Consider the following 15,496-nt stretch of genomic DNA (forward strand, 5'->3'; position numbering starts at 1 on the left):
GGAAGAAGCAGAGCAGCAAGAGCCTGGGAAAGAGGATGAGCTGGTGAGCCTAGGGCAGAAGCAGAGCAGGGAGAGCCTGGGGAGAAGAGGAGCAGATAAACTGTTGGGCAGAGGAGCAGCAGGGAGAGCCTGGGGCAGAGGAGCAAGAGGGAGATGACTGGGGCAGAGGAGCAGCAGGGAGAAGAATGGGGCAGAGGAGCAGCAGGGATTAGACTGGGACAGAGGAGCAGCAGTGAAAAGACTGGGGCAGAGCAGCAGCAGGGAAACGACTGGGGCAGAGGAGCAGCAGAGAAAAGACTGGGGCAGAGGAGGAGAAGGGAAAAGACTGGAGCAGAGGAGGATCATGGATGAGGAGGAAGGCAGATGAGGAGGATCATGGAAGAGGAGGAAGGCAGATGAGGAGGATCAGGGAAGAGCCTGGGGCAGAGGATGCAGAGGAGGAGGATCAGGGAAGAGCCTGGGGCAGAGGAGGATGATCAGGGAAGAGCCTGGGGCAGAGGAGGATCAGGGAAGAGCCTGGGGCATAGGAGGATCAGGGGAGCCATGGGCAGAAGAAAAGTAGGTGAGGAGCAGGGGAGCCTGGGGCTAAGAAAGTGCATGGGAGCATGGAGCAAACAAAAGCAGGGGAGCCATGGGTAAAAGAAAAGTAGGGGAGCTTGAGGCAGGAAAAAAAGTAGAGGAGCCTGGGGCAGGAGAACAGTAGAGGAGCCTGAGGCAGGAGAAAAGCCGGGAGATCCTGGGGCCAAGGAGAAGCATGAAGATCCTGGGGCCAAGGAGAAGCATGGAGAGCCTGGGGCCGAGGAGAAGCAGGGAGAGCCTGGGGCAGAGGAGGAGCAGGGTAGCCATGGGCAGAAGAAAAGTAGGGAAGATATGGGCAGAGGAGCCTTGAGCAAAAGAAAAGCAGGGGAGCTATGGACAGAGGCGGAGCAGGGTAACTATGAGCAGAGGGGGAGCACGTGAGCCTGTGGCAAAGGAAGAGCAGGTGAGCCTGGGGCAAAGGAAGAGCAGGTGAGCCTGGGGCAAAGGAAGAGCAAGTGAGCCTGGGGCAAAGGAAGAGCAAGTGAGCCTGGGGCAAAGGAAGAGCAGGCAAGTCTGGGGCAAAGGAAGAGCATGGGCAAAAGAAGAGCAAGGAAGAGCATGGGCAAGGAAAAGCAGGTGAGCCTGTGGCAAAGGAAGAGCAGGTGAGCCTGTGGCAAAGGAAGAGCAGGTGAGCCTGTGGCAGAGGGAGAGGAGGTGAACCTGTGGCAGAGAAAGAGCAGGTGAGCCTGGGGCAAAGGAAGAGCAGGTGAGCCTGGGGCAAAGGAAAAGCAAGTGAGTCTGGGGCAGAGGGAGAGCAGGTGAGCCTGGGGTAGAGGGAGAGCAGGGAGAGCGTGGCACAGAGTCGAAGCAGAGGGAGCTGGGGAGACGAAGAGCAGGTGAGCCTGGGGCAGAGGAAAATCAGGTGAACCTGGGGAAGAGAAGGAGCAGGGAGTAGCATGGTTGTTCAGAGAAGCAGGGAGAGTTTGGGGCAGAGGAGAAACAGGGAGAGCCCAGGGAGAGGAAGAGGAGGGGAGCCTAGGGCAGAGGAGAAGCAGGGAGATCCTGGGGCAGTGGAAGAGCAGAGAGAACCTAGGGCAGAGGAGAAGCAGAGAGAGCCTGGGGCAGGGGAGGAGTAGTGAGAGCCTGGGGCAGAGGAAGAGCAGGGAAACCTGGGGAAGGGGAGAAGCAGGGGATACTAGGGGCAGAGGGAGAGCCTGAAGCAGAGGAAAAGCAGAGAGAGCCTGAAGCAGAGAAGGGGTAGTGGAGCCTGGGGCAGAGGAGAAGCAGTGAGAGCCTGAGGTAGAGAAAGGGGGGAAATGGGGCAGAGAAAACTTCTAAATTTGAAATAACAAACATTTCGCTAATATGAGGGAGTACAATTTATGGAAATGTGCTGCCAATGGGTACTCAAGTGAAAAAAGGTTGGGATCCACTGCTATAGAGGATCAATAGGTTGTGTTGGGGAGCTTGCAAGGGCATAACCCACAGCGCATTGGAGAATATTAACTAATGCCAAAGGATCCCTACTAAAAGAGGAAAAAAAGTCCTTATAAAAATGAAAAAAAAGTTTGTTCAAAATTGGACAAATATATATATATATATATATATATATATATTAAATTTTTATTGAAATCAGAAGTATTTAAGGACTCAAATAATCAGTAAAAAATAATAATAAACCCATCACCTAACAGAAGAAAATATATACATATGGAGTCTCCTAATTTATGGAGTAAAACTAATTTATGTTTAAAATTCCACAAAGAAATTGGCCCGGCAATATAAACCACAATTGATCCTTAGAAAATAACAAAAAAGATTGTTACAAGAAATGCTACTTAATTAGCATAGATTCTCACTGGGAGTCAAAATATTGGTATGTCTTGATATAATGATACATCAATCGAGTCTCTGTAACATTTACAGTGGAAGTGATTAGGTATAATACATTTTTTTTTTTTTTTAAATTTCTATTTATTGGTATTTTTTTTTTAACAATATAAAAGACAAACAAGTAAAACATTCATCAAACAGGTACAGTACATTGTGTATATAGATAAGATTATAGAAGCATATACTCAATAATACAGATCGTATTACCCTATAAGAATGTTTGAGCATTTCTCTATTCTCCACAAAATAGTTCTAACAAGTAAGCTTTGGTAGAGGAAGGAGTGCCAAAATTATAGTGCGCTCCGCCCCTATCTTCTTACTCTGCAGCCATACTGTGCCTGAACCCATGCATATACAAACATACAAACAGTAAAGTTGACATTTCTTTTCTATATCTGTCATTTAGTAAATTATACCTCTCCTAGTTAAGGAAACTATCCTCGGTATGGTTTTCAAGCACCCTTATCCATTCATCCCATATCTCAAATAGGCGAGTATTAATATTTAAATGTGATGCTATACCCCTTTCCATTTTACATTGGGTTAAGATAATCGCCTTAATGTGTGGCCAAGATTCAATTCTTGTTTTTTTCCAATTTTTTGCTATGGCTAATTTAAATGCCATCAAAGCGTGTATCAATAAACACTTCTTCTCCTTTGTTAGATGCGGTAAATTTATATGAAGGAGCAAAGTATCAGGAGTCCAGCTATATGTAGTATCTAAAAGAATGTTAATGTGTCCCATAAATTGAACCCATGCTGCTTTAATTGGAGGGCAATCCCACCATATATGGAGTTCGTTAGCCCCCTCACCACCACATCGCCAGCAGCTAGAGGTCTCTCCCTTTGAAAACTTCTGGATCTTTTTTGGGGTCAGGTACCATCGATTTAAAAGCTTATAATGAGCTTCCCTAATATTTAAACAGTGTATCGTAGAATATACTGTTTGGAGAGCCCTGTTCCAATCCCTTATATTAATTTCTATCAGTAGATCTCTTTCCCATTTACATTTTGCTAGGGGCTGAACATATCCTTTTATACTTTTCATGATCTCAGCACATCTGGTTAGTAGTTTTATGTCCTTCTCTGTGTCAATTAATTCGTTTAATTTGACTACTAAAGGAGACTTCAGTTTACTACTGAGGGAGCTTAACAGAAAGCTCCTGATCCTAATAAAGTTAAAAGTCTGTGCATTTGAGAGACCATAAATTCTCCGTAACTCGGAGAAAGGTATAATCCTACCATCCTCTAATATGTCCGCTACTTTTTTAATCCCCTTTCCAATCCATTCTGTTGTGTCCAGATTTTCTATCCAGACCTCTAAATTTTTAAAGGGCACAGCGGGTAATATTTTGTTTTTTAGATCTAATTGATTTTTGAATTGTGTCCAAAATTTTACAAGGGGTTTTGTTATCATGTTATCTGTAGTACATCCTGTATTATTATTTCGACCTTTTTTCCTTATAGGCCACATTAGATCTACACTATTATAAGGGGTGGTGATATCTTCCCCTTCTATTTCAAACCAATTTTGTGAAATTTTATCCTGTTTGATTAATGGCAGGGTATGCATTAGCTGAGCCGCTTGGTGATATATAAAGATATTTGGAAAGCCAATGCCTCCTTGTTTGTGTTTCATATACAGGAGATCCTGGCCCAGTCTAGGTTTCTTCTGTAGCCATACATAATCTCTAAAAATCTTATTTATAAGTTTAAGTCGTTGAGGCTGTATCTGAATCGGAATCATCCTCAAGAGGTAAATAAACCTGGGAAAAATGTATGCCTTAATAAAGTTAACCCTCCCCCACCAGGATAACTGCATGGAGTTCCAGTGTTTTAAAGATTGAATACATTCTTCAATCAGGGGGATTACATTAGCCGTCATTATATTTGCAGGGTTTTTCACTATATTGATCCCGAGGTAAACAAATCCCTTTTTTTCCCACCTAAAGGCAAAATGTTCAGATAAATACTGATACTCTTCCTCTTGCATATAGAAGGGTAAAACCTTCGTTTTTTGGACATTAAGTTTATAATTTGACAGGCGGCTGTAATTTTCAATTGCCTGCATAGCAGCTGGTACAGACTTGAGAGGGTTGGTTAACATTAGCAGTGTGTCATCCGCATATTGGCATATCTTGAAATGTTTGTCTCTTTTTTTTAGCCCTGTTATTGCCGGGTTTTTACGTATTTCATATGCCAGGGGTTCAGCTGTTAAGATGTATAATAATGGGGATAAAGGGCATCCTTGACGGGTGCCGTTTGATACCATAAACCAGTCAGACTTGATCCCCCCTCCAACAATCCTACTGGATGGCATAGAGTAACATGCCATAATTGCCGGGATAATGCGCCCAGAAAACCCGAAAGCCTTCAGAGTTGCTTGCATGAAATTCCATCCGACTCTGTCGAATGCCTTTTCTCCGTCTAAGGCCATCGTTAGAAAGGGGATTTTGTTCTTATGAATCTTTGTAAGTATATTTAATATCTTCCTAATATGATTGGAGGACATCCTTCCTGGTATAAATCCTACCTGGTCTTCTGAGATCAGGGAGGAGATTATATTCTTTATCCTTTTAGCGATGATAGAGGCATAAATTTTATAGTCATTATTTAAGAGTGCTATTGGCCGGTAATTGCTAATTTCTTCCGAATTTTTATTATTTTTTAAAATAGGTAGAATATTTGCAGCCAGCATCTCTTTAGGTAGTTTACCTGTATTCATCGCTAAGTTATAGCTGTCTACCAGTCTCTGAATCAGCCTGTCCTTATATGTTTTGAAAAAAAAATCTGTGAACCCATCTGGGCCCGGTGCTTTATTTTTTTTCATGGCGAGAATTGCGTCATGAACTTCTTGGAATGAAATCTCTGTATTCAATTGTTCTAATTGAGAATCATCTAGCCTAGGGAGATGAATATTTAGAAAATAACAATCTGCCTCCTCTTGGGAAGATGTGACCGGCAAATTATAAAGTTTATAATAATAATTTCTAAATGCTTCTCCAATTTTTTTGGGTTCTAATATAATTTCATTTCCCTGTTTTATTTTTGTAATTAGTTTAGTTTTTTGTATATTTTTAACTTTATTGGTAAGTAATTTATCCGCCTTATTTCCCCTATAATAATAATTTGTTTTCATATACTGGAGATTCTTATTTATTTTAGTTATCAGTATTTCATTTATTTTATTTTCTATTATCCTAATTTGATTCGAGGTCATTCTTGACGGTATCGTAGTATTTTTTTTGTAACAGTCACTTAGTTCAATATATAGACTGGAAAGGGATTCCTGTCGGTTTTTCCTAACCTGTGCTTCTAAACTAATAAGGTGTCCCCTTATGACGCTTTTGAATGCACACCACTTTGTAATTGAGGAGACTTCGTTATTGTCATTGTCCAACCAGTACATGTCTATCGCCTTTGCGATCTGTTCCCTATTAGGTTTGGGGATTAATATCTTATCATTCAATTTCCAGTCTGTCCTATATTTTAAGCGGTTGTTCTTTAATTGTATTTTCACCATGTTATGATCTGACCATGTCACCGTAATTATTTTTGTAGATTTCACATTTTCTATTAAATTTCGATCACCAAATATAAAATCTATTCTTGAGTAAGAACAATGAGTCTTACTGAAGCAAGTGAAATCCACCTCTGTGGGGTGGAAGGTCCTCCAACAATCGAGGAGGGCTTCTCTTTGTATTATATTCCGAAATTTTTTTGCCAAGTTAAAAGCATTCCTTGAAGGAGTTTTGACTTTTTCGGATTTTCTATCTATAATGGGATCTGTTACCAGATTAAAATCTCCCATGACTAAAGTATGGCCTTGTTTGATTTTATTTAATTGTGTAAAGAATTTATATAGAAACTGAATCTGCGAGGTATTCGGGGCATATATATTAGCAATTGTATAAAGTTTATCTTCTATTATACAGACTAGAATAATCCATCTGCCCAGCGCATCAGTTTTTACGTGTTTAATCACGACAAACATCAGTGGGGGGGGAGGAGCGATGACGTAGGACGTGAACGCACGGGTGCGTGTGTCCTCGCTCGCGGAGATGCTGGCGCCCTAGAGAGACGAGCCGCAAGACGCCTGGACGGACGAGACGAGACCAACCTGAAGGTGAAGCCCTGAAGCCCTGAAGCCCTGAAGCCTTGAAGCTGGGGGCGAACCGAAAAGCTGACTGTAAACGGGTTCGCAAGCCCGCAAGCCCACAAGTGAAGTCACCTGACATAGACCCACTCGAAGGGAAGTACTGACTGCTGGGGCCTTGCTTAGCCGACAGCTGGGAACGAGGGAGAGACGCACCAACGGCACTAACGTCACCCGTGGGGGCAAGGGGAGCGATTACTGTCTGTGACCCGATCAGTACACCCAGAGAAGAAATGTAAGTGCCACGGTGGGAAAAAAAAAAAAAGCCAGAGGGCTCCAGGGTACTGAGGCAATATTGTAACGAGGTAATAGCCTCACTAAGCCTCATTAAGCAATTTAGCCCCACTAAGCAAGCTAAGGGAGATTCTCCTATAAACAATACAATATCTATTTACATAAGACGGATGAATTAAGATTAAGATTTATAATAAAAGAGAAACGATAAAAGACAAAGGAAAAGAAACGGAAGGGGTAATAGAAAAAAGAAGAAAAGAAGAAAAAAAAAACACATATACATAAAAGAAAGAAAAAGAGAACATTTCTATGTGGGCAGCGAATACTGAGATAGGAAGGCTGCTGAAAGTAAATCAGTGAGGCAAAAAACTGGTTAAGACAAGCGAAACCGACACTGAAGTGTATAATCTGCCAATCAGAAACAACTAAGAATTGATTTGCAACTTAGAGGCCTGTAACACCAGGAGGGAAAAGAAGAGAGAAGGAAAAAAAAATGACACATGGAAAATACAACTCTTTCTGCTGGCCCTTTTAAAGTATAACACTTAAGATACTGGCTTCAGCAAAAGAAAGCTAACGATTGACATATTAACGGCCTCAAAGAAGCGATTTAATACTATAAAGGTCCGTCTGAATCTGGTTTAAAGGGGATTTTATTTTTTTTTTTTGTTTCTTTTTCTGGGGGGTGTTTTTTTTTTTTTTTTGTGTGTGTCCAAATGGCGTCCAGGAAAGGGCAAGATAATAAGCAGCTGATGAAGAGAGAAAGAGATAAGAAGCTAGAAAGCAAGACAGACAGAAGGCTCTCCTCCTCTGCTCCGGTCCAAACACAGAAACAAGAAATAGAGCAACAAAATATATCGGACTCCTCATCCCAATCATTTAAAGAAGCAGATAATTTATCCCCAAAGAATATATTTACAAAGCTAGGTCCAAAAGAATATAGCTCGGACGAACTACTCCTGCATCTCGAGTCTTGCTTTGAACGCCAACTAGAAAAAATTAAAAAAGAGATTCATGAAGGCTTTATGGAATGCAAAATGGAGCTAACAAAGATGGGAAAGAAACTTAAGCAGAACGAAGAAAAAATAGAATCGATGGAATTTCAGCAAGCTTCAATAGAAGATACCATGAGAGAGTCAAGCAAAAAAATAGAGGAGCTGGAACTTAAAATTGCAGAGCTAGAAGATCGCTCACGGCGCAATAATCTCAGAATTAGGGGAATTCCAGAATCCATTAACACCGATAAACTGCAAGACTATATAATGGAGATTTTTTCTCAACTGGATATACAAACGACAGGCTCATCAAACTGTCTGGAAAGATGCCACCGAGTTATGAAGCCTGACTTCGTGGCTCAAAGTGAACCTAGAGATGTAATGATATGCTGCTCGTCATACAAAATGAAAGAACAAGTGCTAAAAGCATCAAGACTCATTAGGATGAAGGACTCCTATAGCAAAATTATGATCTTTCCGGACATTTCCTATCATACTAGGATTAAAAGAAAACCGTTCGCAAATTACACAAGGATTTTGCGTCAGAAGAATATTAGATACGCTTGGCGATACCCCTGCAAAATCATTGTTTCGCATGATGCAAAGACATACTCCTTTTCGGACGTTACAGCAATTTCGAAATGGATCACCGAGCAGAATTTTGATCCGGATAACATAGCAGAGGAGGATAAAGGACGGAGGAGAGAAGCTGCAACATAGAAAGAAGAGAGGGTTTTTTTTTTTTTGTTATTTTGTTTTTTTTTTTTCCTTTCTCTCTCTCCGCATCTCCCGCACTATCTACAGCCGACCAAAGAGACAGACAAGCAAAGGCAAGGAATAGATACTACACAAAGCTCAAAGGACCACAACTACTGAATATCCAAAGCTTATGATGAAGGATAGGGGATTGACCCCATTTTCAGAGACTCCTTTAAACTCCGCTCATCTAGGGCGCAAATTGACTTTGAAAAATGAGAATTAGTACTAATGTAGCAAGAGGGATTTACTATACTGTAGACACAAGTAAAATTAGGATACACAAAGAATTACAATTTAAGAATGAATTTTTTTATTTTTTTTTCTCACTACTCACCTGAAGATAATAGTTCTTCACAAAGTTGGTCCACTTAAACTTTTTTGAATGCATAAGCACTGGAATTAAAGGCCTTCTGCTACTGAATTGTAAAGAGACAGAGCGGGAGATGAAGCCCAGGGGATAAAAATGTCCCTGATTTAATAAGTTACAAAAAAGCACGAGCTTTAAGAGGATGGAAGGATTAATTAAGTTTAACACTGAGAAATTTGAGCACTGAGCACTTATAGATATAGCTTAAGAAATGTAAGGCGTCATTTAAGAAACGGGTGTAATTTGATAAACTATAGTTAGAAGAATTGAAGGATATATATAGATAACTGAATGTAAATAACTAGAACTAATTAAGGATAGAATGACACTGGTGGATATGACATATTAATTCTTGATAGGGGTCGTTTAAAACATCAAGGGATATAAGGAACTATATAATAACATATATTTAATAGAGCGCAAAGGATGAAGAAGGTCCGGTACGATGATAAAGAGTTAGGAGGATAGATGCAGTGGAGGGGGGGGGGGAGGTAGAGGATAAAGATAGCTTTAATGGAGACAGGGTCTGTGTTGTTTTTTTTTTTTCTCCCTTTCGATAGCTTGAAAAATGCATAAGTCCGGGGTATAAATGAAATATCTGGCCAAATGCTCTCTAAGAGGGGCAGCATAGCATCACAATATTGATCCTGTACTGGATCTGATTGGAGGCTCTGCGGAAGAGGGTATACCGCAGGTCCATCCATACTTCCTTGAAGGGATGATTTTTGTAAATGTGTTAGTGAGTGTAAATGTTGTGAGGTTTGGTGAACGGTATAAGTTGACTACGAAAGACAGAATTCAATTTCAGAAAACAGTAACTAAAGATATCTTTCCTGATGGGAACGTAACCTTGAGTAAGTGGAAGGAAAAAGAGAAAGGGAGACAAGGAGAAAAGTAGGCTAAAAAACCATATGCTAAATGTTGTTTCAATCAATGCGCAAGGTCTGAACTCCCCACAGAAAAGAAGACTCCTATTTGATCAAATTAGAAGGGAAAAGGCGCAAGTCGCAGGCATTCAAGAGACCCACTGGCGCAGAACAGACGAAGGGAAATTTACTTTTAAAGATTTTCCCAACTCAGTATGTTCTTCTCTTAAAGATAAAAAAAAGCGGGGAGTAGCTATTTTTTTTGCATCGAGATTAGGTATAATACATTTGACTAAATAAAACCAGGAGATTTGGGGGAAAGGGTAAAAAAACAAAAGAAACACAACTATCTAATGAAAAAAGAAGAACAATTATTTGCAAAAGGATAACTTATGCCTAACGCTAAAAGGATATATTGCAAAGCATATAGCCTCCTAATACCACAGGCTGGATCTCCTATATAAGGATGTATCTGAGAGTGCTACTATGACTTAACCACCTTTTTACCTTACATTTCTTAAGGCTCTTAATGGTCAGAAAGAGTCAAGGAGACTCCATATGTTTAAAGGGTAATCCAGACGTGGACCCCTTGATCACGGTGCCAAGAGAGATATCAGCTATGCCTCACTGATGATGCCTAACAAAGTTGAAATGATCGTCTTGGGTTGCTATGTCTCTCATGCAGAGGGAACTTGCTGGCATTTCGGATCTGGACTGCCCATTCAGGTGAGACCTGTCACGATTCGGGAACCTAACATGCTAACAGGTCACAGAAAGAAAATGGTGCTATACCGGTCCTTAGAATGGCCGGGTTAAGCACACTAAGAATAGTCAGGAGACAAGCCAAGTAAAGGGAGCCAGAAAACAGGAGAATGAGAAACAAGACGAGGTCAAAGGAATGGAGAAGACGGGAAAATTGGAATAACAAGCCAAATAATCGGTAACCAGAGAGAGACGCACGAACAGACTGCAATACAGGTATCACAAGACCACAACAGGGCACTGAGAGACAGGAAAGGTAAGTATATATATCCTAAGGTTAATTCTGATTGGATAACTTCCAATCAGAATTAACAATCACACGTGGGAGATATTTACACCTCCCACTGTAATTATGGTACTGTGTCTTTAACGCCGGGTCGCGTGACCGACCCTGGCGTTTGCATAAATGCGCGGGCTCCCAGCGTGCAGCGTTATACATGCTGCCGCTGGGAGGCGAGGAGGAGGACACGAGCGGCGCCTGGAGCAGGGAGGACACCGCTCGCTGACAGGTAGGGGAAGGGGAGACCGCGGGCGGCGAGGGACAGAGGGTGAGTGCTGCAAGTGGATTGCAGCCTCCCCTTACAGCCGCCTGCGGTGCCCTGACAAGACCAGTCTGATATGCTTCAGATATGCTCTCTCTGTAATGGCACAAGATGAGAGCTAAAACCAGCTTGAGATCTGAGCGGTGACCCACCGAAAGGCAGGCTATTTCAGATTTTTGCTCTCGAAAACAGAAGTGTAGCATTATGAAACTTCTAAAAGTGTAATCACAGCAAAAAACATAAAGGGAAGATATCCTAAGTGCAAATACATAAAAAATAATAATAATAATATACACATGACCTCCACCCTCCTTACCATTTCTCCAAACCTTCCCAATATCGCACGGACATAAGATTAGATAGGAGACATCGGCAACCTATTGGAAGGAAAAAACTGTAGCTGGTTGCTTTAATAAACAATTATTTAAAGGCATCTGTACTATCTTGATTTATGTGTTAAAGGGTGATTGAAATAAGTAATTTTTGTATATATCTTCTTGGGTAAAGGCTCACTGAGTTAATATATACAGACATGGGATTAGATAGGAGACATGGACAACAGATTGAAAGGAAAAGTACTACCAAAAGTACTAATACACAATTCTTTATAAAAAAAAAAATGCATTTATTCTACTCCATAAGCAAACAATAATATACTTAAAGGGACACTATAGTCACCAGAACAACTACAGCTTATTAAATTTATTCTGGTGAGTAGAATCATTACCTTCAGGCTTTTTAATGTAAACACTGTCTTTTCAGAGAGGTCCTTCCTGGGTCATGGCTGCCTAAAATGCATCCAAATATTCAGTGTCTCCTCCTTCTGCATGCAGACACTGAACTTTCCTGATAGAGATTCATTGATTCAGTTCATCTCTATGAGGAGATGCTGATTGGCCAGGGCGGTGTTTGAATTGTGCTGGCTCTGCCCTAGATCTGCCTCTTTGTCAGTTTTAGCCAATCCTATGGGGAAGCAATGAGATTGGACCAGGCTACCACTTCTGCTGATGTCAGCAGGCAGTGGGCAGGTCTAAAGGAAACAGGGACAAAATATGCAGCTGCAGACTTGAATACAAGTAAGTTTTACTATTTTAGGGAGGCATGAGGGGAGCAGGATGGTGGTTTTAACCCTATAGGGTCAGGAATACATGTTTGTGTTCCTGACCCTATAGTGCTCCTTTAATGACAAATAAATACAATACATAAAGAAATCACTCATTCAAATCATCTTACAACCAAATCCAAGACCTAAACATTTTAATAATATACTTAAACAAATTGTACAAAGACCATATAAAACAAAACACAAACAATAACAGAAACACAGGATGGCAGTCAGGGTGAAGACGACTGGGCACAAGAGCATAAAAGGCCTAATATATTTGCACATGAGAATCGGCTAACATTAATATGTTTATAGAGTATAATAATTTAATAGAGTGCACATAATGTTCCTCTCCATTCTAAACTGAAAAAGCAATTGTTTGTATGCACGCACTAATCCATGAAGGTTTAACTTCCAGTTTTTAGCTCAGATTAGTTTTACTGCCAAAAAAAACAGTGCAGATGGAGAAACACTCCAGCTAAAGTCATTCAGGACAGTAAAGAGTTTGTTTAGGAGATCTATACATCTCAATTTTTATCATAAAAAATAACCAATCATAGGCATCTTTCCAAATCTCCTGAACCTCCTCACCGCCCAACCATATATGTAGATATGTGCAGGCCGCTTCTACATCATAAATCTGAGAAAGATTAAACATTTTTCACTGTTCTAGATAGCATACAATACCAATAGTTTGCAATAAAAAAAATGTAATTGCATATCTATCAGATTTAAACAGTAAGCAACAGTAGAGGTTTTGTCTAACATCCTAAGGGACAGATGATTGTTATTATGTCCAAATAGAAAAAACATAATTCAAAGAGGGTGTACTTTCTTTGTTCTATGACTATATATACACATATACAATAAAGTTAGTCCTGCACTCCAAACTATTCCATATTGCTTTTAAGTCCGGTGCTTGGTAGTATATCAAATAGCCATTCCATAATGAGCCAGCACTCGAGCACTTGGAAATAAAAACGTCTTTATTGTTGCATCAATCTGCTGTATATATAACCATAGCTTTAACTATTGCCCATGGTTAATAAATATCCTGAAAGTTGAATTGCTTAGGATTAAAAGGAACTGTACAAATGAGAGAGAACTAAGATGAAACGCGAACAAGATTATTGGAGACTGCCGAGAGAAGAAATATAAGGAGTAGATACTGAATTGGAGAAGTGTTCTAGGTGTTGAGAGAAATAAACTGTTGAAAGGATGTATAGAGCTTTGAGAGGAGGGGATATATTGGAAAAAAAAACTGTACCAACAAGAAATGAGATGGCTGTTTAAAATGCAAACCCTCAGTCAATGGGTTTGAATGTAGAATTTGAAGTCTGTCTTAATTTTGGAGGGGGAGAGGGGTGCTCCTTTAAGGTAGAATAAAATAATAAAAATAACTTTAATAACTTTGCATGGTGTAGCGGACCACAGGTATCCCGACTGGTTACCTCCGCTAATTCCTTCACTCAGCCAATCTGGAACCATTAAAACAAGCAGACATCCACTCCCCCAGTAACCAGACAAAACATAGTTCTGGGAGTCAACTGATTTATTTCCGACCACACACGGCTTTTATGCACAGACCCTTACATGGGGTCTCTAATACAAAAAAACAGGGGTTTTATTCCCAGGATCCTTTGTGCCTGAGAGATAATTGTGTGAGCAAAACCCCTAATTTAATGATCTCTCAGATACAGAAAATCTACACAAAATATACAGTACCCCAAAAGTGCCCCCAACATAACCAGGAACCCCACAAAAGATATATGAGTGTATAACATATAATATCACTCAGATTGGTTTAGTGAAACAGGAATGCCATCGAGGTAACGTTTTGACCTCTGTTCGGGGATTACTGTGCGAACACCATGCAAGAGATTCTCTTAATTTCAGGGTACGAATGCTCCCCCTGTTCGGTAGTTCATATCTCCTGAACGTCGTTCGCCTAGTTGGTCGGGAAGTAGAACGGGCAGCGGTCTTATCTTTACGGGGTTTGTGCGAGCGCCTAGCCAAAAGAGTTCCAGGCACTCGACGACCAAGTGCCGCTACCCACGTTCGGGAGACATTCTTTTGTCGACCACGTGCATTCGGTTATATAATATGGCGGCCAACCAGGGGAAGCATTCATTAATTACTTCCCTTGCGGTTTCGCACTTAAGTTGCTGGTGTGAACGTTCTAATGGGGTATAGGGGTGGTCCTTGTTCGGGAGACGAATGGAGGAGGTTTGTACACAATAACTCCAGACCGGAAAAGGGAAACAACATGCGTAAAGGCAAAACAAATTAAATTGGTGGTAGGTTCTGCCACACATGGATTGAAAAAAAAAATCACTGTATGGTGATTTATTGGTAAGATATGTTTAAGCTGTACTACAACACATAAATTGAAGAAATGTTAAACACATAAGCAACATTTACCTTTTTACGTTACCAATTCATGTTCAATGCTACATTATAATACATGTTAACTACTATATATATGATGAAATAGTAGAAATGTCAGACAGCTTGCAGTAATTATATTTTCTGCTGAGATATATGGTTGAATTGGAAACAAGTATAGATAGTGAAACCAAAGGCCTTTTTTTAAATTTTAATTTGTGTTTATGGAACATACTCTTCATGTCTGAAAAAAAGTTTTATACATTTTCCATTAGATGCAATCAACAAAAAAAATAAAAGACCAAAAAAAAAAGTTTACAAACAGGACAATAACAATTGCACAACTGTAGATTCAGGTTATGCATATCAATACGAAACTGCATACAAACACAATTAAACGAAAAAAAAAACCTGCTTAAGCCACTAAGCAGGTGGAAGAAATAACTAACTCCAAGCTGGTATAAGTAAAAAAAAATAAAAAAATAAAAAGTGGGAATTTGTGGGGGCTGCAACCCATCATAGCCCTAACTGTACAATAGTAGTGGTCTCCAGTACCTCCCATGGGAACATGTACCATTTGTGCCCAATGTACATGCGGTAGAAAAAGATTCCTCCCTCGCTACACCCACTGGCCTCACAAACACCCTCATGGGGTTCTGTACCTTCTACCGATCTCCTTCACTCCCAACAGGTCCATCCCCACTCCTTCTGTCCCAATGAGCTATCCAAGGAGACCAAATTTGTAAATATTTCTGTTTGTGACCTGTAGTAGACCAGTGCATTCCTTCCATAACTCTAACATCCCCAACTTTCTAGAGTGGGGGGTGTAGTTTGTCTCCATAGGGCTAGGATTAAGGTATTAGCCTCTCCCACTAGGAACCATATCAGTTTTTTTTTGGGACAGCCTGGGGAT

At 40.6% G+C, this 15,496-nt stretch overlaps 1 protein-coding gene across 5 annotated transcripts in view; it reads right to left on the minus strand.

Annotated features, from left to right (window-relative positions):
• Positions 1 to 15,496, minus strand: part of TPD52L1 (TPD52 like 1) — a 204,598-nt gene that overhangs the window by 52,348 nt on the left and 136,754 nt on the right. The gene's annotated exons all lie outside the window — the stretch shown is intronic.

The sequence above is a fragment of the Pelobates fuscus genome, chromosome 2 (assembly GCF_036172605.1).
Source record: "Pelobates fuscus isolate aPelFus1 chromosome 2, aPelFus1.pri, whole genome shotgun sequence".
In the NCBI taxonomy this organism is placed as follows: domain Eukaryota; kingdom Metazoa; phylum Chordata; class Amphibia; order Anura; family Pelobatidae; genus Pelobates; species Pelobates fuscus.